Source organism: Macrotis lagotis, chromosome 3 (assembly GCF_037893015.1).
Source record: "Macrotis lagotis isolate mMagLag1 chromosome 3, bilby.v1.9.chrom.fasta, whole genome shotgun sequence".
In the NCBI taxonomy this organism is placed as follows: domain Eukaryota; kingdom Metazoa; phylum Chordata; class Mammalia; order Peramelemorphia; family Peramelidae; genus Macrotis; species Macrotis lagotis.
In genome coordinates this window covers 29,219,032-29,244,467 of record NC_133660.1, presented here as the reverse complement: position 1 = coordinate 29,244,467, position 25,436 = coordinate 29,219,032, and positions in this window count along the sequence as shown.

Here is a 25,436-nt window from a genome sequence, read left to right as displayed (position 1 = left end):
TTTAACCCCATTTGCCTTGCAAAACCTAAAAAAAAAAAATGTCAGACAAAAGTATCTGAGGCCATATTTGAACTAAGGTCTTCCTAATCAGACTGGATAGTCTATTCATTGTACTACCCAGCTGCATCAGCAAAATATCATCCCTACCCTCAAGAATCCTATAGTTTAGTGATAGTAGAAAACATATATGAAGGTGAGAAAGAAAAGAGTAACAATGAGAAGATCAGAAGAAACTTCCTGTAGGAGGAGGTACCAGAGAAAGAAAGAAAGAAAGAAAGAAAGAAAGAAAGAAAGAAAGAAAGAAAGAAAGAAAGAAAGAAAGAAAGAAAGAAAGAAAGAAAGAAAGAAAAAAGAAAGAAAATAAAAAAGAAAAGGAAAGAAAGAAAGAAAGAAAAAGAAAGAAAGAAAGAAAGAAAGAAAAGAAAAAAGAAAAGAAAGAAAAGACAAGAATAAAAGGAAGAAACAGACAGAAAGAAAAAGAGAGAGACAGAAAATGAGACAAAAAATGAGAGACAGAAAATGAGAGGGGTAAGAGAGAGAAAAAAAGAAACAAAGAAAGAAAAAAATAAGCAAAGAAAACAGAAGGTGCCAGCTGTAGGCCAGTAACTTTGCTTCAATCCCTGGGAAAAGTCTAAAGTGGATCCTTAAAGAAATGATTGATAACCCTTTAGAAACGAAAGCAGAGATTACAAAGATCCACTGAGACATCAACAAGAGTAAGACATGGTAGATGAGTCTTCTATTCTTTTTCTAGATTTTTAATAAGATTTAAAGGATATCTTTAGTTACTGAGTTCAGCAGAGCTTGTAAATAAATAGTTCATGATATTATTTGGAAGAGGATTGATAGATATAATACCTTCTCTTTGAACTATCTCAACCCGATTCTGTCTTTTGCTTAGTTTTTGTAAATAGTTGTTCTTGCATTGTCTTCTCCAATAGATTGTGAGATCTTTGGAAACAAGGGTTTTCTTTTTACCTTTCTTTGGATCCAGCAGTTAGCTCTATGTCTGTTGCATAGTAAGGACATATTTAAATGGAAAATTAGCTAGATAATGATACACTTTGATTTAGACTTGTTTTGATGTCCAAAACTAGTTATGAATCATTGAGCAGGAAGTCTTCAGTGGTGTACCCCAGGAATCTCTGCTTGACCCTATGCTATTTGACTTTTTTTTAATCAATAAATATTATCAAGTGATATATAGTTCTTATTTGATGAGGATACAGGTTGATCAAATTTGCAGATGTGTTAAAGCTGAGAGTGATAACTAACACATTAAATGAGAGAGGCAGCATCAAAAGAAATTTTAGGATAATAGATACATAGCTGATTGGAGTATCCAGGGCCATTTAGTCCAATCCCTTTATTTCCTATATAGGAAGTACAATGGATTCAGTGTCAGGTCTTATCTTCCTGAATTCAACTCCAACCTCAAACACCTAATAACTATGTGAATCTATGTGAACCTGGGCAAGTCATTTAACCTTTAACCTCAGTTTCTTCATCTGCATGAGTGGGAGAAGGAAATGGCAACCACTCCAATATCTTTGCCAAGAAAACCCCAAATGGGGTCATAAAGAGTCAAATATGACTGGATTGTTATATAAGCATTATTAAATAATTTATCCTGAAAATAATCTGGGGATTTTAGTGGACTTTAAATTTAGTAAGCATAGGATGTGTGATATTACAGCCAAAAACAAGTGGATATTGGGCTGCATTGGGAGGCTTTAAGACTAAAAATCTGTTAGTCCCATTGTACTTTGCCTTTGATAGCTCTCAGCTGATGCATGTTTTCAGGTCTGAGCACCATAGATTAAGAATGGCATTGGTAAACCAGAAGAAGACAAACTGAATTGATTAAGAAATTTAAATCCTTGTAATATGAAGATCAAAAGAAGTAACTGGGGACAACATAAGAGTAAGAGGGAACTTGATAGTTTTATTTAATGAGATGAAGGACTAAAATGTGGGGAAGGTTCATCCTTTTTCTGTTTGGTGCAGAAAACAAAAGTAGAATCAATGGATGGATGTAGCAAATTGGATAATTCGGACTAGATTGCAGAAATGTGCAACAAAACAGGCAACCAAGTGAGTAAACAAAGAAACAAAATCTCCTAACACTTCTTAATAATTAAGAGTTATAAAAATGCAATGTACTTTGTCAAGAATATGGGAATTCTCCCACCTTGAAAGTGTTCAAATAAAGGTTGAATGGCAACTTGCTGTATATGATACATGGAAATTCTTAAATATATCAATTGGATTAGATAATTTTTAAGGTTGTTTCCAGCTTTCATATTCTATGATTCTGTATTTGGGGAAAATCACCTTAGAAATTGTGTGTATGACGACTGATAAATCGATTAAAAGAGTTTAGGGCAGATAGACCTGTTATGAATCTAATGCAAAAGTCCTGAAAAGACATGAGGAAGGTCTTAAATAGAGTGCTTGACATCAAAAGAGGGAAGAGAGTTATTGTGGAAATAGTAATTACCAGCAAGTATTGTAATTGCACCAAGTTGAATAATATGTGAAAATAATGAAGTGAGATTGACGACAAACCTTGAATTTGCTAATCCAGAGACATAGAACATGGTGGTATCTTCTGAAAAAAAGATAGGAATAGCCCACATAGGGACAAAAGTCCAAAACACAGCCCTTAATCAGAGAAGAGACCATCTGTGCAGGAAGCTTCTCTGCTCCAACAAACTTATTGTCAATAATGAACTTTTCCTTCTAACTCAGCACTTTTTGCCCTCTTCAGTGAGCTGGAGTCTATAAAATTTTTTAGATTTTCTTAGTTTCTAGGACAGATGCCATTAGTCTATGGAAACAGTGATCTAATTTATCTTTAGTCTTCTCAGTTTAAAGAATGAAACAAAATCAATCATCTCCCACCCCTGTTTTTTTCCCCTCTGACTTTTATCTGGTTTGGCTCTGTTTCAGTTAGATGCTCCATTTCACATGGCACTGCAGCTTTGCTCCTTTACAAAAAATCATGAAATTTCCTTGGTCTAAGGAAGTTCAGTTCCTGTCACCATGGCTAAGAGGATCAGTAAGTTGTCTGCCCATAAGGACCACCCAGAGTCTCCCAGCTGGTGTGGGACTGTATTGCCTTCCCTGAAGAGGGAAGATAACTCTGTTTATCAATGGAATATAAAGCTGGGATTCTTGGGCTCAAGAAATGATGTTCTATAATATGTAGACCAGGCAGTGGCCTTGTTTTGTCTCTGAAGCAATTTGCTCAATCCTTTGGGATCAAAAAATATGGTAGTAACTTGATAGCAACTCGCATTGTCTTTTTTTTATTTTAAAGTTTATTTGTATTTATTGTATATATCTTATAAGCAAATTTTGCATGTTGTCATACTCTTTATCAGTTTCTTAAGGGTAGGGATCATGATTTTTGCCTTTGTTTATATCTCTAACACTCCAATAAGTGATGCCAAGTAATTGCTTATTGAAAGACTGACTGACTTAGTCAAGATTTTGAAAGAGCTGAAATACCATGATTTCAGAAAGATCACAGTTATAGTTATCTCAAGAGCAATGGAAATATAAAGACTTAACATAGGTTGTACCAAATCACTATTATCAATTTTTGAATAAGATTGTGTAGTTGAAAGAGTTGTTGATGATGTTTTTTTTTTCCTTATCAAAGCAGAGCATGACATCAAGGAGTGATGAAATAAGTAAGTGAATTGGATTTTATGGAGGGGGGGTCAGGGTTTGCTAAGTCACCAGCCTCACTTTCTCCTCCAGAGATATCTGGGTCCAGTGGCCAAATATAAATCAGGAAGACTGGTGATAGCCCTGGATTCAAAGCAGTCAAAATCACATAGTTAGTAAATATCTGAGACCAGATTTGAAATCAGGGTTTCTTAACCCCAGGGCTTGTATTCTATCCACTAAACTCTATCCACTTAACCCTAGGGCTGGTGCTCTATGCACTAGCCACTACATGCCCTTTGGAAAGCATATGACCTTGGTGTCAGAGGAGATATGGGTTTCTCTCTACCTCATACCATAAAATTGGATCAAAAATATTTACATTATTAACATCCCAGGTGGTTACTACCTAGGAAAAAAGACTGTCATTTAAAACCCTTGACAACCTGGTGTTCTCATCTTTGGTTAGGTGATATGTAATGACTTTTGCTAAAAAAAATAAAAAAGAAGGATCAGACTTGAGTCTGAAAGGAAACTGGTAAAGTGCTTTGCAAGCTACTCATGCACCGATGTGATGCATTTAAGCCAATAATTATGGATTTTATCCAGTCCTGCTGCTTTCTAATTTTGCAGAGAAGCTAGAATTTCAGTCACCTCCCTTGATGTAACTGCTTTTATTCACGTTACTAATGGTGTGTGCCAACATTTTCTTTCTTGTTTGATCCAATTTATGTTTTCTTTGTGCTGGATTTCTTACAACCATACAGATGAACAGAAATTTTCCACAATCTTCTTTAGGAGGAGGGTTTCTCTGCATGTCTCTGTGTCTATCTGTTTTCTCTGTCTCTGCATGGGTGAGTCTCTTTCTCTATCTGTCACTCTGACTCTCCCTCCATGATGGTATTTTTTTTTTGCTTAAATCTCTATGATCTAAGTCTTAATTTGTCCATTATAGTTATTATGTATTCTTTATTCATTTATGATTTCTTTGTAGCCTTCATTTTGAATTTTGTTATAAATTTCTAATTCTATATAGAGTTTTTTACACACTTGCTCATACAACTCATCCATATGTTTTTGTATTGTTTGTTGTTTTATTACCTTTAATTGTGAGATTGTGATCTTAATCATCTGGTTTAGGGTGGGGTTTGGTTTAGTTTTTTGCAAGGCAATGGGGTTAAGTGACTTGCCCAGGATCACACAGTTAGATAACAATTAAATGTTTGATTCAGGATTTGAACTCAGGACCTGCTGATTCCAGGGCTGAATGTTAAATCTACTGTACCACCTAGGTGCTCATGAGCTTAATCTTCTAATATGCTTTCTTACTATATACAACTATGTATCAATTGTAAATCTTCCATGGTGGGGTTGGATCCCTCTCCTTAGAATATTCTCTAGAGGGAAATGAAATGGAAGAGAGTATTATAGATACTCCTCCCTTACCTTGATTATTCAAATCCAAATTAAATTGCTTATGATTTATAAATTTGGTATCTATCCAAAATATTTAAATAAGAATGGTGGAGTCAAGATGGGAGAATACAGGCAGCAACTCAGCTGAACTTGTCCAATATTCTTCTCTATCAACTTTAAAACAGTGCCTCAAAATGAATTCTGCAGTGGCAAAATGAACAAAAGTTTGGAGTGAGATATTTTTTTATCACAAAACAATTTAACAGAGTTCTACAACACAAAAGTGGGGTTTGGTTGGAAACAGAGTGAAGGCATCGCCAACATCACTACTGGACCTTGGAGGTGACTGAAATACCAACAAAACCAGATTGTCACCTCTCAGCCTAGAGATATTAGGGGATTGTATAATACAACTGGATGCAGATTCCTAATTCAAAACTTATACACAGTTCCAGGATCAAATGGGGTATTATCACTCTTAATTCTCCTCACTCTTGAAATAGAGAGACATAGAAAGAATAAAAATAATGAGCTGAAGAAGAATCTATTTTACTTTAGCTGAGGTTAAAAAACAGTAGTAGCAATAATCATGATTTCAGACCAAAAAAGCAAAAAGAAAATTAAATTTCATGAGAAAGAAAACTTCATTTTTTCTTTCTTGAATTTCTGTATATCTTTGGCACAATTTATTAAAGGTTTATAGTAAAGAAAATAGTGAAAACATTCATCAAGGAAAAAATAAAATTTTAAATATGTTAGAGAGGTCAAAAAAATCCAAAGAGGAGCAAATATTAAAGTGCTGTAGTATTTTTTTTAACATTAAGATTTAAGATTTTAAATTACAAAAAATAATTGGAGGGACGGCTAGGTGGCGCAGTGGATAGAGAACCGGCCCTGGAATCAGGAGTACCTGAGTTCAAATCCGGTCTCAGACACTTAATAATTGCCTAGCTGTGTGGCCTTGGGCAAGCCACTTAACCCCATTTGCCTTGCAAAAACCTTAAAAAAAGTAATTAGAAAAAAAGCCAAATAAAATCCTTAATTAAACACCAAATTGGAAATCATGAAAATCAATGAAGAGATTATTGAAATTGAAATTAAAACCTCATTGAAATAAAGAACTGCCTTTATTAAAGAGAGACAGACCAAATGGCTAACAAAAAAGATGAAAACCAATTTACCATAATTAAAAATGAAAGAATGAATTAACAATCAGTGAAAATTAAATAATATCAATTTTGGAAGTTATTTTGCCTAATTATATTTTAGTAATTCTTATAATCTATGTAAGATGAATAAATATTTAGAAAAATAAATTATCTAAATTAACAGAATAGGAAATAGAATACTTAAATAACCTTATCTAATAAACCATAAATGAACTCCCTTAGACCAGATTTATTTATAAGCAAATTCTTGCAAACAGTAAAGGAACAATTATTTTGACTACTACAGAAACTATTTGGAAAAAAAAATAGCTAAAGAAGGAATTCTACCAAATTCCTTTTTTGACGCAAACTAGATACAAAAAAAAAACAGCAACAAAAAAAGAAAGCTACAGGCCAATTTTCATAGTGAATATTGATGCAGAAAAATTAAATAAATATTAGCTAAAAAGTTATAGCAATGTGTCACAAAATACTGTGACCAGGTGAGATTTATACCAGAAATGCATAGCTGGCTCGATATTAGAAAAAGCATCATTATAAATAAGAATTTCCAAAAGGAAAACAATAAAATTACATGATTATCTCAATAGAGGTAGAAAAAGCTTTTGACAAAATACAACACTTTTTCTTATTATAAATCCCAGAAAGTTCATTAGCAGAATCATTAGAAGTTTTCTAAAAAATGATGAGGAATATTTGGAGATTTTCTAAAAAATTATAAGAAATATCTGTGTAAAACCATCAGTAAGCATTATCTATCTTGGGTAAGCTAGTAGTCTTCTCTATAACAGCAGAGTGAAACAAGGATGTCTACTATCACCATTATTATTCAAAATTGTGCCAAAATGCTAGCTGTAATAGCAAGAAAATAAAAAAGTAATTTAAGGTATTAGAATAGGAAATGAGATAACAAAACTATAACTCTTTGTACACTTAGAGACCCCTAGAGAACCAACTAAAAATCTATTTGAAATAACCAACTTAAGCAACATAGCAAATAAACAAAATAAACCCTCATAAATCATCATCATTTCATTATCATTCCAACAAAGTCTAGCAACAAGAAATAAAGAAAAGTTCTATTTAACATAACTATAAACAATGTAAAGTACTCAGAAGTCAATATTCCAAGACATACCAAGGAACTATAGGAACCTGATTGCCAAATACTTTATAAACAAAAAAAAAGTAAGATATAACTGGAAAAATATTAATTTCACATACTTAGGTTGAGATGATATAATAAAAGCGACAATTCTATCTTATTTACTTATTCATTAATATGCCAATCAAACTACCAATACATTAATTTATGGTTTGGAAAAAATTAATTTATTTACTTTTGAATTTTACAATTTTACCCTAATCTTGCTTCCCTCCCCCACCCCCCAAAGAAGGAAGTCTGTTAGTCTTTACATTGTTTCCATGCTATGCATTGATCGAAGTTGAGTGTGTTGAGAGAGATATCATATCCTTAAGGAGAAAAACATAATATAGAAGAGACAGCAAAATTACATAAGATAACATTTGATTTTTTTTTAATTAAAGATAACAATCTTTGGTCTTTGTTCAAACTCTACAATTCTTTCTCTGGATACAGATGGTATTCTCCATTGCAGATACCCCAAAATTACACCTGATTGTTGCACTGATGGAATGAGAAAGTCCATTAAGATTGATCATTGGCCCCATGTTGCTGTTAGGGTTTACAATGTTCCTCTGGTTCTGCTCATCTCACTCAGCATCAGTTCATGTAAATCCTTCCAGGCTTCTCTGAATTCCCATCCCTCCTGGTTTCTAATAGAACAATAGTGTCCCATAACATACATATACCACAATTTGTTCAGCCATTCCCCAATTGATGGACATTCATTCAATTTCCAATTCTTTGCCAAGGGAAAAAAATTTTAAAATATCTTCTGAAAGAAAAAATAATCAAGACCATGTAGAGAATGAATGTAAAAAATTGTGAAGAAAGTTGATCTATCTAAATAATATTATAAAACAGTAATCATCAAAGAAATATTTCATTGGTTTGAAATAGTGGCAGATCTAAAGTACATATTTTGTACTTCATGCAATGAAGTAAATGACCACAAAATATAGTATTTGATTACCACAAATATTCAAGCTTGAGGGGGGGATCTATCTTTGTCAACAAAATTGCTTAGAGAACTGGAAAGCAATAATTTACTGGAAAGTAATTTGGTACAACCTAGGTATAGACCAACATTTTTCCCACAATATACCAAGATAACATCAAATGCATGCATGATTTGGACATAAAGACAGATAACATAAGCAAATTAGGGGAGCAAGGAATGTTTTATGCATAAGATCTATGGATATGGAAGGAATTTATAACAAAACAAGTGATAACATTATTTGAAGTAAATTGGATAATTTTGATTACATGAAATTTAAAGGTTTGTAGATATAAAACAGTGCAACCACAATAGAAGGAAAACAGGAAACTTGGGGATTTTTATACTGTGCTATTTTATGATAAATTTCTTTAATAAAGACCTTTTTTATTAAGTATATAGAGAAAATAGTCAAATTTACAAGAATACAACTCATTTCCCAAATGATAAATATTGAAAAGATGTCTACAAGCAGTCATCAGAGAAGAAATTGAAGCTTTCTATAATCATATAAAAAATTTCTCTCTCTCTCTCTCTCTCTCTCTCTCTCTCTCTCTCTCTCTCTCTCTCTTTCTTTTAGATTCTTCAAGGCAATGGGGTTAAGTGGCTTGCCCAAGGCCACACAGCTAGGCAATTATTAAGTGTCTGAGGTCAGATTTGAGCTCAGGTACTCCTGACTCCAAGGCCAGTGCTCTATCCACTGCGCAACCTAGCTGCCCCCTAAAAAATTTCTCTTAATCACTATTGATTAGAAAAATGCAAATTAAAACAATGTTAATACCTCACACACATTGAATTGACTAACAGCAGAAAAGGAAAACAAAAAATATTGAATGATGATGTGGGTAAAAGGGAACCCTAATGCACTTTTATATGTCTTTAAAGAAGACTGTGAGATGAATTATGATATAAAATGATGGGTTTATACAATTGTGGTTTAATTTGTTGTTGTTTAGAATATGTCTATTCTTTTTTGTTTTTTTCTCCTGGGCACCAGAATGTATCTTCCCATGAATCCTTGTGTCTTTCACATTGCTCATTTCTTGTGATACAATAATATTCTGTTGCATTCATATAAACTGAATTCTTTAGCTATTGATATCAATCAGCCTATTTTGGTGAGAATTTTTAAGGGTCTTCCCTCCCAGATTGATTCCTTTAGGAAGATAAACTAGGCCATCTTATTTTTTATTGATATTTTCTTCTCTTTTTCCAGTTACATGTCCTAAAAGTTTTTCAACATTCTTCCATTTGTATTTTTATAGTTTACACAATTTTCTTCCACCTTTCCTTCCCACCTCATTTCCCTCAGCAAGGTAAGTGAATGTTGGACATGTACATTTGCATTTGGCATATTTACATATTAGTCATTTTATGTATGAAGAATTAGGACTAAGGGAAAAGAAAGAAAACAATGGTATAGGAATGAAAAACATGAGATTTTTTTTGAGGGAACATAGTGCTCATTCAGATAATGATTTTTTTTAATTTTTTTTTTTAATTTCATTTGGGTGTGGATGGAGTTGTCCATAACAGATCTCCAAGAAGTGACCTAGATCTCTGAACTGCTGAGAGGAACTGCATCCAGCATAACTAACATACTCACAATGCTGCTGTTAATGTGTACAATGTTCACTTGGTTCTAATCCCTTCACTGTGCATCAGTTTGGATAATTTTTTCCCTGCTTCTCTGGAGTCCAAACATTCATGGTTTCTTATAAAACAAAAATACTTCATAACACTCAAATACCATAACATGTTAATACATTCCCCAATTGATAGGCATCCCGTCAAGTTGCAAGCTTTTACCACTACAAAAAGAGGTGGCTCAATTATTTTTGAATCTATGAGGTTTTTTTTTCATTTTTTCTAATTTTTTCTGCATGTAACTCAAGTATTGATATTGCTAGGTCAAAAGCTATGCTCAGGCGGAGCCAAGATGGCGACATGAAGGGATCGAGTCTTAGGAGCTCTCTGATAAAAACTCATAAACTAAGGACTCTAACTAAATTTTTGAGAGACAGAACCCACAAAGGGACCCAGTGAGGCAGTTGTCCTACTCAAGGTAACCTGGAAAAGAGCAGAAAGGCTCTGAGCCCCGGGGTTGGAGGGGCGGCCTGGAAGAGGGGTGGCCCTCCAGAGCCAAAGAACTTCAGCCTCCCGGAGGCAGCCGCAGGGCACTGGGAGCCTCAGCTCACAGCAGTAGGGGAGTCTCCTGGGCTGCACCCCGGGGAGCACCGGCACAGAGTGGGGGAACAATGGGGGACCTCTGCCAGAGCAAGCACTTGGAGCCCAGCCCTCAGGGCACACAGCCAGCAGCCTGGTCTTTCTGCAGCCTAGACCTGGAAACAGAAGCAGGTGGAGCCTGTAAGCAAGAGCCCCCAGGGCATGAGCCCATTGAGCTGAGGGAGGGGAGTGAAGAGATTGAGAGCTCTGTCCTCTGCCCCTGGAACAGGATTCTTGGGCTCTGACCACATTCAGATCCTGATCGCATGCTAGGCCCCCCCATAGAACAGCAGGCCCCCCCACCTCAGCCCCATGGCAGAGGGGGGCGCTTATGGTCATTCACAGACCAAGAGGGAGGACAGAGCCTCACACACTGAGACCCTTGTGGGAGTGTCCCAAAAGCTCAGGAAGCACCCCCAAAAAACAGGCTTAGGCTGGGGAAATGAACAAACAAAGAAACAAGAGGAAGACCATTGAGAAATATTTTGCAAATGAGCCCAAGAAGGATCAAAATACTCAGTCTGAAGATGAGGAAGCACAAGCTCCTGCATCTAAAGACTCCAAGAAAAAACAGAAATTGGGCTCAGGCTATGATAGAGCTCAAAAAAGACTTTGAAAATCAAATGAGGGAGTTAGAAGAAAAACTGGGGAAAAAAGGAGAGAGATGCAGGAAAAACATGAAAATGAAGTCAGTAGCTTAGTCAAGGAAATCCAAAAAAATGCTGAAGAAAAAAGCATGCTAAAAACCAGCTTAGGTCAAATGCATAAAACAGTTCAAAAAGTTATTGAGGAGAAGAATGCTTTAAAAAGCAAAATTGGCCAGATGGAAAAAGAGATAAGAAAACTCTCTGAGGAGAATAAATCCTTCAGACAAAGAATAGAATTCAGGGAGATTGATGAATTTACCAGAAATCAGGAATCAATACTTCAAAACCAAAAAAATGAAAAATTAGAAGAAAATGTGAAATATCTCATTAAAAAACAACTGATATGGAAAACAGACTTAGGAAAGATAATTTGAAAATTATTGGAATACCTGAAAGTCAAGATCAGGAAAAGAGCCTTGACATCATTTTCAAAGAATTACTACAGGAAAATTGCCCTGATGTTCTAGAACCAGAGGGCAAAATAGAAATGGAGAGAATCCACCGATCCCCCCAAGAAAGAGATCCCAAAAAACCAACCCCCAGGAATATTATAGCCAAGTTCCAGAACTCCCAAGTCAAAGAGAAAATATTACAAGCAGCCAGAAGGACCCAGTTCAAATATCGTGGAGCTGCAGTCAGGATCACACAGGACTTAGCAGCAGCTACATTGGAAGCTCGTAGGGCTTGGAATACAATATACGGGAAGGCAAAAGAGCTTAGAATGCAGCCAAGAATGAACTACCCAGGAAGGCTAAATGTCCTCTTCCAGGGAAAAAGATGGACTTTCAATGAACCCGGGGAATTTCAAAGATTCCTTTTGGAATGGCCAGAGCTGAACAGAAGGTTTGATCTTCAGATACAGGACTCAGGTGAAGCATGGAGATTGGAGGAGAGGGGGTAAATATGAGGTAATGATGAGGAACTGCATGTATAGAAAAATGATACTGATAATATTCATATGAACCATCTCAGTTAATAGAGCAGGTAGAGAGAGCTTTTATAGTTGAAGCACAGGAGAAAGCTGAATTCGAAGATAAAATATGGTGTAAAAATGGAGTCAATAAGAAAAAAAGGGAAATGGAATGGGAGAAAGAAAAAGGAGAGGGGGAATAGTCCAAGCTATTTCACATAATAAGATTTTTTTTTATTACATTGAGCTATTGCAATGATATGGAAGGGGGGGAGGCAAGGGGGAATGAGGGAACCTTTGCTCTCATCAGAGATGGCTAGGAGAGGAAACAGCAAATATACTCAATGGGGTATAGACAACTGGAGTAAGAAGGAGGTGGGAGCAGGGGGAAGGGATGGGGATGTGAATAACGGAGGAGAGGATGGGCCATGGGGGGACAGTGGTCAGATATAACACATTTTCTTTTTTACTTCCTGCAAGGGGCTGGGATTGGATGGCCTGCCCAGGACCATAGGGCCAGGTGGATTCTGGGCCTAAGGGGTGGTATGGGGGCTCAGGGCTTCTTGGCCCCAGGACCAGGGATCTGTCTGCTGCGCCACTCAGCGACCCTACAAGCAGAGTCAGAGTGAAAGGAGAGAGAAAATATAGTACATGGTAGTGGAGAAATAAGAAAGGAGGGAGTTGCGATCAGCAATGGCAACGTTGGAAAAACATGGAAGTAACTTTTGTGATGGACTTATCATAAAGAATGTGATCCACTCACAACAGAGTTGATGGTGTTGGAACAAAGACTGAAACACATTTTTTGTTATTATTATTTGGGGGGAGGGTGCAGGGCAAGTGGGGCTGGATGGCCTGCCTGGGGCCACATAGCAGGGTGATCATTGAGTGCCTGGGGCCGGATTCAGACCCAGGTGCTCCTGCCTCAAGGGCCAATGCTCTGTCTGCCACCCAGCCACCCCTACTATTATTACTATTTTATTTTATTTTGGGTCTTTTTTTTCTCTTCTTTTTGGTTTTTGAAGGGCAGTGGGGATCGGGTGGCTTGCGTGTCACATGGCTGGGTGATTGTTGGGTTTACGAGGCTGGATATGGACTCGGGTGCTGTGGCTCTAGGGCTGGTGCTTCGTGTATTGTACCACCTGGCCATACCTACAATTATTATTATTATTTTTTTATTTTAATTTTTTTCTCCCCCCTTTGCTTTTTTGCCCAAGCAAGTCTATCTATATTGAATGGGGGGAGGGGTATTTTGTTTACTTGTAAACAAGTATATCTTATTAATGTAAAGAAAAACATTTGTACAAAATGAGAATAAAAAATAAAGTAAAAAAAAATAATAAAAAAAGTTATGCTCAGTTTTATTGCTGTTTGAGAATAGTTCCTTATTGCTCCCCCAGAGTGGTTGGATTAGTTCACAACTCCAACAACAGTACATTAATATCCCAATCCTCCTACGACTTCTCCAATATTGATCGTTTCCCCATTTTTTTCCATCTTAGCCAATCTAGTAGATGTGAGGTGATACCATATTTCCCCGTGTATAAGACACACCTCAATTTTGGGGCCCCAAAATTAAAAAAAATGTATTACATAAAGTCATTGACCTCAAGATTTATTCATCATAAAACTTAAAATTCCATTCCATTAGCTTGTCCTCATTTGTGTTTGATGATGAATCGCTGTCTTCAGAGAGACTCCAACTACTAGACTGCCTGTGCTCTGGTCTGTGGTTGACCACAAACACTCCCTAGGTGAGTCTGGTGTGTGGAGATATGCTTAGTCCATTCCATTACATGAACCTGAAGCACCAGTTTTGTTCTCCTTTGAAGTCAATCACCATTCATCAGTAATTCTTGCCTCATGCTGAACCATCTTTGGGGGCTCAGGAATTCCAATTGCCCTTTGCTCTTCCATCCATGTCTTCAATTCCCTCTCTAGATCAGATTATTTGGCTACCTTGCCTCTCCTGCCCTTCTGCCTTGGTGTTTTCAGTAGGGTTTCTTCATAGAGCCAGGGTTGAATTGTTTCCTCAGGTGGAGGAGGGTCAAACTAATGTTTTCCAACACAATTTCCATTCACTTTGGCAAACTGGATCACTTTTATCTTGAATTCAGCACTGGATGAAAATCTTTTCTGAGACATTTCTGGATAGAACATGGCAAAAGTAGCCCAAAATACTGATAAGAAATGAAAAACAATGAGTGCAAAGACAAGTGTGAAAAAGCAGGAAATGCAAGTAAAAAAATCTACAGCCACTGTATAAGGCGTTCCCAGATTTTAGACTCCAATTTTTTAAAGAAGGCTGCATCCTATACATGGGGAAAATATGATAACTCATGGTTATTTTAATTTTCATGTCTCTAATCAATAATTATTTGGAGTATTTTTTCATATGATTATGTATCATTTTAGTTTATTCATTTGAAAACTGCTTGTTCATATCTTTTGACCACTTAGCAATTGAGGAATGACTTATAACATTATAAATTTGATTCAATTCTGTCTATATTTTAGAAATGAGACCTTTATCAGAACCCATAGCTGTGAAAACTGTTTCCCAGATTTCTGTTTTCTTTCTAATCTTGGAAGGATTGATTTCATTTGTGTAAAAACTTTGTAATTCAATGTAATCAAAATCATCCATTTTGCAATTTATACTGTACTCTTTTCCTTGTTTGGTCATAAGTTTCTCCCCTTTCCATAGATGTGACAGGGTATTTCTTCATCTGTTACTTGAACTATATTATCACTCTTTCTGTCTAAATCCTGTACCAGTTTTGATGTTATTTTTTATATAGGGAGTCAATGACTAGTTTCTGCCATACTCTTTTTCAGGTTTCCCAACAGCTTTTGTCTAATACTGTGTGCATTCATAAACCAGAAGCTTATGTCTTTGGATTTGTCAAGCAATAGATTATTAAAATCATTTACTATTGTTTCTTTTGCACCAGTCCTAATCCACTGGTCCATTACTCTTATTTCTTGACGAGTACTAGGCAGTTTTGATAACTGCCACTTTATAAGTATAGTTTTAGATCTGGTATAGCTAGGCTACCTTCATTTACAATTTTTTCATCAGTTCACTTGATATTCTTGAACTTTTATTGCTCCAGATGAATTTTGATACTACTTTTTCCTAACTCTATTAAATAGTTATTTGGTAGTTTAATTGGTATGGCATGGAATAAGTAATTAATTTGAGTAAATTGATGTTTTTATTATATTAAGTCAGCCTAAACACAAGGAATTGATGGTTTTTCCCAATTGTGAAGATCTGACTTTATGTGAAAAGTGTTTTGTAATTGTGTTCTTACAGTTACTGGGTTTGTCTTAGGAGGCAGATTCCCAAGTCCCTCTAAGTATACCCTCTCCCTCCATCTCTATAGAACTCTAATCATAGACCTACAACTCTCCTCAACAAATTATTGACTATACTCTCTCCCTCTGTTCCTTTAGCTCTCCAATCATAGCACTGTAACCCTTATTAACTAAGGTAGTTGTATCACTATGGCAGCTCAGCAGTTCAGTGGATAGAGCACTGGCCTTAGAGTCAGGAGGATCTGAGTTCAAATGTGACCTTAGATATTTAATAATTACCCTAACTGTGTGACCTTGGGCAAGTCACTTAACCCCATTGCCTTGCAAAAAAGCAAAAAATAACAAAAAAGTAAAGACAATATCACTTCCTAGTATATTTATGTTCAACCCTTCTAAGTACATTCTCACCCTCTGTCCTCATTGTACTGAAACCCTCCTTAACTAAAGCATGGAATAAGCTAAAGTCACTTTGTGATTTAATTATGTATAGACCCTCTGATACTCTCACTCCCTCTATCTCTATGAAAATTCCACCCTCATAGTCAACACACTATTCATGTCTCATTCATATACATATCCTCTAAATACATTCCCTTCAAGTATATTTAATCATATAATTATCCTCAAGGGAAAAAAAAAACAATTTTCAAGACAGTGTTATCTTCTCTTGTAGGGAAGTATGGTATTTAATTTTATTGACTAGAAATTTTTTTTCCTTCAACTTTCCATTTACCTTTTATGAATTTCTTGAGTTTTGTATTTGAAGATTGAATTTTTTGTTCAGTTCTGAACTTTTTTACCATAAAATTTTGGAAGACCTCAACTTCATTGAAAATCCATCTTTTCCCCTGATAGAATATGTTTTTCAGGATAGTAAATTCTTAGTTGTAATCCAAGGTCTTTACCGTATTTCAGACTTTCTGATCCTTTAATGTTGAAGTTGCTAAATCCTGTGTAAATATGATTGTGCCCCTTTTGTATGCTCCTTTTGGACTGCTTATAGTACTTTCTCATTTATTTGAAAATTCTTGAATTTGGCTAAGAGAGTCCTTGGAGTTTTTATACTGTTGTCTCTTACTGGATGTGTTCTGTGTATTTTCAAGGATTATTTTGTCTTCTTGATCTGGTATAGTGGTACAATTTTCCTTTTAACTTCCTGGGAGATATTTTCCAGGCTATTTTTCTGATATAGGCTTTCTAATAGACTAATAATTCATAAATTATCCCTTCTAGATCTATTTTCAAGATCATTTATTTTTCCTAAAAGATAATTTGCATTTGCTTCATTTTTTTCAGTCTTTGAATTTTATTTGATGGAATTTTGTTGTTTCATAGATTAATTAAGGCTCTATATATCCTATTCTAATTTTTAGGATTTTATTTTCTTCGGTTTGTTTTCTTCTTCTGAGATGGCATTTTTATCATCTCTGTCTGCATAATACCTTTCAATGGTTAGCGCTCTTTTGTTTTTGTGCTCATTTTGCTTGTAGAGCTGTGCTCCTGGAAAATAGGGAATATAGTCCTGAGCTTTTGTTCTGGGACTGGGGTCTGATCCCTGGTTTATTGCTTGCCAAGATGTTGCCTATGCAGGCCAGAAATTGCCTGTGTAGAGATCTATTTCCTTCTTTATGTCCAAATATAACTTATTGTGGGGGTCACACAAATGAGGCTTAATTTTTTGTTGTTGTTTAGAATCTTTGCATCTATATTTTTCTTTTTTTCATACTGGGCACCAGTAAATATCTTCACATGAATTGTTATATTACAAACTTTTCATGTTTTTCCTTTCTATCTCATGGTTTTTTCCCCTTAGTCCTAATTTCTCATACACAAAATGACTAATATGTAAACATCTTAATACAAATAGACATATATATATATATATATATATATATATATATATATATATATATATATATAACATTCACTAGGATAGAAAGAAAATTGTGTAACATATGGATGAATGTTGAAAAACTTTCATTAATAGTAATTGGAAAAATAAAATATCAATAAATATTTAGTTGAGCAAGAAATAGCTTAGGAAAAGGGAAGAATTTATAGTAAAAAAGAACATTACAAATTATGTAAGTATAAATTTCTATTAAATTAAAGAAATTGTGCACAGAAAATTAATGCAACCAAGATTGGAAGGAATACATAAATCTCTCTCTCTCTCTCTCTCTCTCTCTCTCTCTCTCTCTCTCACTCACTCTGTGTGTGTGGATATTTGTGCGTGTGAAATTACCTGATAAAGACTTCATTTCTAAATGTATAGACAACTGAGTTGAATTTATAAGAATACAGTCATTCCTCAATTTATAAATGGTCAAAGAATGTGAATAAGCAGTTTTTAGAAAAAAACTTTCTATATTCATATAGAAATAATGTAAATCATTATTGATCAGAGCAATGTAAATAAAAACAACTTTGAGCTACAATTTTAAACCTATCAGATTATCTAATATGATAGAAAAGGAAAATGACAAATATTGTCATATGGGAATTTGGGGGAATATATGAAAATAAGGTCACTAATGAACTGTTGGTTGAATTGTGAGCTGATCCAAGCATTTTGAAGAGGAATTTGAAATTATGCCCAAATGTCTATGAAAGAATATCAACCCTTTGATCAGTAATAATGCTAATAGATCTATAAGGCACTTAACCCTGATGTCTTGCATACAGGGCCATTTTCAGTAATCCAGTTCCATATGTAGCTACTGGATTGCATGACTCTGGAGGAGTGAGGCTGGTGACTTGGTGCAGCAACCCCTCACTCAAATCTAATTCATGTACTTGTCATGGCATCAACTTCCTGATGTCATGGTCTTCTCCAAGAATGAAGGACAAACATCATTATTATATATGTATCCCAAAGAGGATTTCTTTTTAAAGAATAAGGATCTTTTTGTACAAAGATATTTATAATGATGTCAAAGAATTAGAAATGGAAGGGAAGTCCATCAATTGAAGAATGATTGAATATGTTATGATTTTATTTAAAACCTCATTTATAATTGTAATAAAATATTTATAATGGTATACCAATGTGCTTTAAGAAATGATGATGACAATTTCAGTAAAAAACCTGGAAAGACTTACATAAACTGATGCAGAGTGAAGTGAGTAGAGCCAATAGACCATTGTGCACAATAAAAGCAACATTGTTCAATCATCAACTACAAGTGACTTAACTATTTTTAGGAACATGATGATCTAAGAAAATTCCAAAAAACTCAAGATATAAAATACTACTCATATCTAGAAAAAGAAATGTTGGAGTCTGAAGACAAATTAAAACATACTGTTTTTCATGTTTTCCCATTATTTGTCCATTTTCTTTCTCAAAACTAATATGGAATTGTTTTGCTAGAATGTGTTATTTATATCAAATTTCTTATTGTCTCAGTGTGAGGAGAAAAAGAGAGATGGAAAGATTTTGGAACTCAAAATTGAAAAAAGTTAATGTTAAAAATGGTTTATGCGTAATTTGGAAAATTGAAATATTAAAAATAAGATCAGGGGAAGTATAGATATTGCTTGTTTATATTTTAACAAAATGTTTGATAAAAATTTCAAAATTATATAGAAACTATAAAGATCTATATCTATACTGAATGATACTGCAATTCAATGAGTTTAGAATTGGCAGAATATGCAGCATTGAAAAGTCATTATTTATGGAAACATGTTTTACATTACTGAACATCTACAAACTTTATCAAATTACTTGTCTTTTCCAAGTGGAGAAGAAGAAAGGAAAGGAGGATGGAAGAGAATTTGAAACTCCAAATTGTAAAGAAAAATGAATATTAAATTGCTTTTGCATATAATTCAAATGAAATGAAATATTAAAATGAATATGGGAAAAAAAGATGACTGATCTGGTACTTTATCCTATCCTATTATATGTGTGTCTTTCAGAGTTCTTCTCAGACATTTATTACATCTGTGGTTTTGGACAAGTGATTTAACCTGTCTTGGTCTCAGTTTCCTCATCATTAATTTGAAGATGGTCAACTTGAGGGACTTTAAGATCTCTTCTAATTCTATCCCTTGAAGTCCATAATTAAACTAAACCAATGGAGACTAGGATCAACTCATTGAGTGACCAAGTCCATTTGGAAAATTAGTTAGAATGATTTGTCCTGTGAAATACACTAGTAAAAATTGAGAAAAACTATGATTTTGCTCTACAGATGTCCTTCCTAATGATTATTGATGATTTAAAAGGCATCTAGTTCTATCATATTTCATGTAAAGTGGTGTCTCCACAGAGTTGGACCAGAATATTTATATTACTGTAATATGATACTAATAAAATGACTTTTTCGGGGAACATTGTCTCCTTTCAGGAAGCAAGTTATAACAAACAAGTTAAAATGATAAATAATAAAGTTACAGGATGAAAGGAAGCTTTATGATTCTGGCAAAAAACCACTGAAATATTTCTAGGAGAATTAATATTTGTTCAGAATTATGGATAAATTTTATTTTTTGTTTGCTCAGAAGATAAAACAGCAAAAATCAACTTTGGAGGAATTGTAGCCTTTAATATTTTATCTTATAATATATTATTTACACTACAGGTGATTTTCTATAGTGTATATCATTGGATGAGTTTTTTTAAAATCAGGCTTCATAGAAATATATGTTTTTTGTCAATATCTTTTATGAACATAAAAGCTTTCCTCATGCATTGCAATATAGATGCAAGTGAGTCTGAAATTTGGAGGTACATGCCAAGGACTCTATATGAGTGAATAGGGGAATAAACAAGATTTTTAGGAGTGATGACTTTCAGCTTTCCACATAACTCTGCTTGGGATTGGGTACCACTCATAAAAAATGATGAAAAATTCAAAAGATATGTCTCTGTGTCATTCTTGTAATAGTAACAAATGTCATAGAAAGGCTAATTTGAGGAGAGAGTTCTTAAGTGAATTCACCTAATTCTACAATTCTGCTTTAAGACTGGTTATTTGCCCAGGACATTCCCCTCACAAGGCTTTGCCTATTTAATTCATGTTTTCTTTCAGGACTTCTCTAAGGCAGATTAGTTCTAGATCTATATTAATTATCTTATTGCTTTTATGCTCTCATGTCAACAAGAAACTTGTATTTATATGTGTGTGAATGATTATTATCCTTTCTTTTGCTTCTGAGTGATACTAATAAGAAATCAGAGGAATAGTTGAAGGTTTTTAATCTTCCATTTGAAGAAATTCGAACACGAAAGGTGTATCAGATCTCATGGATGGCTAAAATATAGAATTTTCCTTTCTTGACCAAGCTTATAATAACACAGGGGTTTACTCCTACAAGGACAATGTGTATCTCTTGAAGAGCAGCATACTAATTTGTGAGCTTTCTTATACTGTGGGATTTCTAAGACCAGGGACCATGTCTTAGCTTTGTATTACATCCAGTGCCAGGACAATATTTTGCACATGCTTATTGCTGAATAAATAAGTATTAAATGAATGAAGGAAGGAATGGGTCTCTTTTACTAGATGTGTGTTAAATTTATCAAGAAGATATTTAAGGGGAATAAATTCAAGATTCTTGGGCCAGACAAATCTCATTCTAAAATCCTTTCACATTTTTTCATAGAAATACTGTTTATAACCATTGAGAAATTAAGGATGTTCCAGAAAATATTTTTAACTTTAGAAGAGATGGGTAGTCAAGGAGGTATCAGAAATCAGACTAGTAAGTTTGATTTGAAAACCTATAAAAATTAAGGAATAAATCATAAAACTATCCTTTTGTGAGAATAAGGAGGTAGGGAAAATTGTACAAAGATCTCAATGCACAATCAAAAGGGAAGAAGGGTTTCCTAAGGAAAGTTCTAAGTTCTCCACATTCTCTTATTTGTAGGTAACACAGAAATTTCACCAATTCCAGATTACTTCAGAACTTCTTGAAGTAATCCTAGATCAATAAAAAGAATTCAATTTGTTTAAGAAAGCTTATTTTCCAGATTATGATTATGCATAAATATGGTACATTAATAAAGAGAGATTTAAAGCATGGAGAATGAACTGAGCCTATAATAAGACAGGATAAGGGTCAATTGGACTGCATTGGACAATTGTAGAGTGCTTGTAGTGACTCCAGACTTTTCCTTGATGCAAAGGTCAAAATTTCTAACATGGATAATTTTTTGGTAATATTGGATGGTTAAAATATTACTGAATCATAGAGGACATGGGGCAGTAGTTACCACAGTGGGTATACTATGACTGTGACTAGAGTCAGAAAAACCTGAGTTCTGATCTGACCTCAGACACTTACTAGTAGTGTGAATCCAGGAAAGTCACGCAATTCTGTTTGTTTCAATTTCCTCATGTGAAATGAGAAGGAGAAGGAAATGGCAAACCACTTCAGTATCATTGTCAAGAAAACTCAAAACAGGGTTGGATGTGTTGGATATGACTGAAGTGACTGGAAAACAACAGCAAGAACATAGAAGACTATACCTTCTAAAGCAGTGATGGGGAAGCTTTTTTCTGCCAAGGGCCATTTGGACATTTATAATATCATTCATCTACTCTATAAATATAACATTTTTGTCAAAAATGTAATTAATGCATACCTAAAAGCTTCTACATATATTGAGTATTGGAGGTTATCATGAAAGCACCAGATCAAATGATTTCACAGGTCATATATGATCTGTAGGCTAAATGTTTTCCCACCTCTGCTCTAAAGAAGTAATCTTTCAGGTTCATCAAAGAACAGAGTAAATGAGTATGATAGGAATTTAAAGAATATCAAGAAACTAAAAAAGGGGGAAAGACCCACACATACAAAAGTATTTGTAGAGACTCTTTTAAAAGTGACAAAGAATTGGAATTTGAGGTGATGTCCATCAATTGGGGGGATGACTGAACAAAGGGTGGTATAGGAATGTGATGGAATATTATTGTTCTATAAGAAATCATGAACAGACTTCAGAAAAGTCTTGAAAGACTCACATGAACTGGCTCTGAGTGAAGTCAGCAGAACCAGGAAAAGATCATGCTCCTTAAAAGCAACCTTTTGTGATGATGTATTCTGATCTATTTAGCGTTCTTCAGAAGTGCAAACCAAAGACTTGGTTATTAATTTATTTTTGGCAAGGTAAAGGAATTAAGTGAGTAGTCCCAAGTTACACAGTAGGTAATTATTAAACTTCTAAGGCCAGAGTTGGTCTCAGGACCTCCTGACTCCAACACTGGTGCTCTATCCTCTGCCACTAATTCTTTTTTGTTTTTAGGATTTTGCAAGGCAAATGGGGTTAAGTGGCTTGCCCAAGGCCACACAGCTAAGTAATTATTAAGTGTCTGAGGTCAGATTTGAACTCATGTACTCCTGAATCCAGGGCTGGTGCTCTATCTACTGTGCCACCTAGCTGCCCCCTGCCACTAATTCTAAAGAATTTTGATGGAAAATGCCATCCACATCAAGAGAAAGAACTATGGAATCCAAATGCAAATGAAAGCATACTATTTTCCATTTTTTAAAACTTGTTTCCTGTTTTATGTTTTTTCCTCTCTCATTTTCCCCTTTGTTCTGATTCTTCATTCACAACAAGACTAATATGGAAATATGTTTAACATATTTATAGATGTATACTGTAATATGATATATCAAGTTAACCATTGTCCAAGGGGGGGGGAAGAAATATGTGGAACTCAAAATATTGCAAAAAGTAATATTGAAAACTATCTTTGCATGCATTTGGAAAAATAAATGAATTTATAGATACATATATGCATATATGAATATATAAGAATATCACAAGTCAATCAATATGTAATTATTAAGAACCTCATATAAAAAGAATGAAACAAATTCTACTCATGGGGAGCTTATATTCCATTTGAATACATAGAAGATATATGAAAATAGATACAGCATAAATATAATGTGAACAGTATGTGTGAACCTAATCTTAAATTTTCTGTTAACTGACAGAGATTAATGTCCCAAACCTATGTGAGGGCAGATTTGGTAAAAAAAAAAAAGTGGGAAATATAGGAGACTCTTCAATCTTATTGTCAGCTTCCTTTCCTTCAGCAATATGAAGTTCAATTGATCTCATCCATCTTCCCTCTCAAAATTATAATCCCAAAATGTGATAGTTGAATTCAAAGACAATTTTAAAGAAGATTCAAAGAAGACTGAAAAGACTTTCCCTTTTTGTCTCTCTCCAATTCTACTTCACAAAGAACAAATTGTAGGACATTCATCTCTACCAATAAGGACAGAGTTCTAGAACAATGGGGTTTTAGACTTGGATTACTTATACAAAGTAATTAAGTGAAAAGTAGTTTGTGAGAGGGAAACCTAGCAGTTAGGAGATGGAACAGTGGATCAAGAATGTCTTCACTCAGAGGATTTCAATTTCAGCTGAATCAGAGAGGAAATGTTTTATGAGAGAAATATTTAACTGGCAAGCAAAACGAACAAACAAATCTTTTCATGAGAGTGTAAGGTAGTCAAAGAGAATGACACCTTCATCCATATCCAGTTTTGTATTGTTAATGCAGATCATGGTGTAGCTAGCCATATCCCCTCAACTTAAAGATGAAGTAACTGAAGCTTAGAGATGTTAAATAAATGATATGACAAGGTCACAGAGGTAGGGTAAATAAGACCACAAAGAGTGTGTGAAGCCTGATGCCACTAGCAATATAAAAAGAAAGATAGCTTTTGTTCTCAAGTTGCTTAATCTTAAAATACTTGTTAAAATACAGGGAGAATGGGGCACAAAGGAGTGGGAGAAGAGAAAGAAACAAACTCTAAAAAGGCAGTAACTGTTTGAGAATGGAAATAAAGCATAAACAACTTGGACCTGTATCCCAAACAGAAGTCCCTAAATGGAGATTCTGGGAAGAACTTAACAATGATTCAAAAAAAGTAGGAAATGTGTGTTCAGTATTTACGCAGCATCAAAGGTGGCCACTTAGAAGATATGTAGGAGCACATTGACAAGAGTAAAATATGGTGGGAATCTTTGGATAGGTTTCAATTTGAGACATGGAAGGACACATTCAAAATGATGAGATTACAGATTCATCAAAGCATTGGGTTGCTAGTGTAAGATGTGTAAGATGATAATTTAGGCAACAGATAAATAGATTTCTGAAGGATATTTGAAATAAGAGTCCTGGATGGATGAGAATACAGTCAATGATCACATTCATATAGAATGTGAATGGGATGAACTCTCCCATAAAATTGATGCAAATAGCAGAGTAGATAAAAATCAGAATCTTACTATATGTTGTTTATAAGAAATACATTTGAATCAGAGAGACAGGGTAAAGGTAAAAGGGTGAAGGAGAACTTATTATGGTTCAGTTAAGTTAAAAAAACATACAAGTAAGTATAACAATTCTGATCTAAGCAAAAGGAAAAATAGATCTAATTTACAGAGACAATGAAGGTAACTAGATCTTATTAAAAGGTACCATAAACAATGAAATAATGTCAATATTAAACATATATGTACTAAGTGGTATAGCATCCACATTCTTAGATGAGAAGTTAAGATATTATAGGAAGATATAGATAGGGGAAAAAACTATTCTAATGGGGCCTGAACCTCCCCTTCTCAGATATAGATCAAGCCACAAAATAAAAAAAAAATCCAAAGGAATTAAGAACAGAAAAAACAAATCAGAAAAGTTACATATGATATTCCTCTAGAGAAAACTGAAAGGGTATAAAAAGGACTACTTTCCTCCTCAGTGTTACATGGCATCTACACAAAAATTGGGGGAGAAAATCCTCTCAGTCAAATGTAGAAAGGCAGAAATAATAAATGCATCCTTTTCAAGTCATGTTGCAATAGAAATTACATATAACAAAGAAAGATGAAATATCATTTAAAATTAATTGGAAACTATATAATCTAAGCATAATGAAAAAGTGGGTT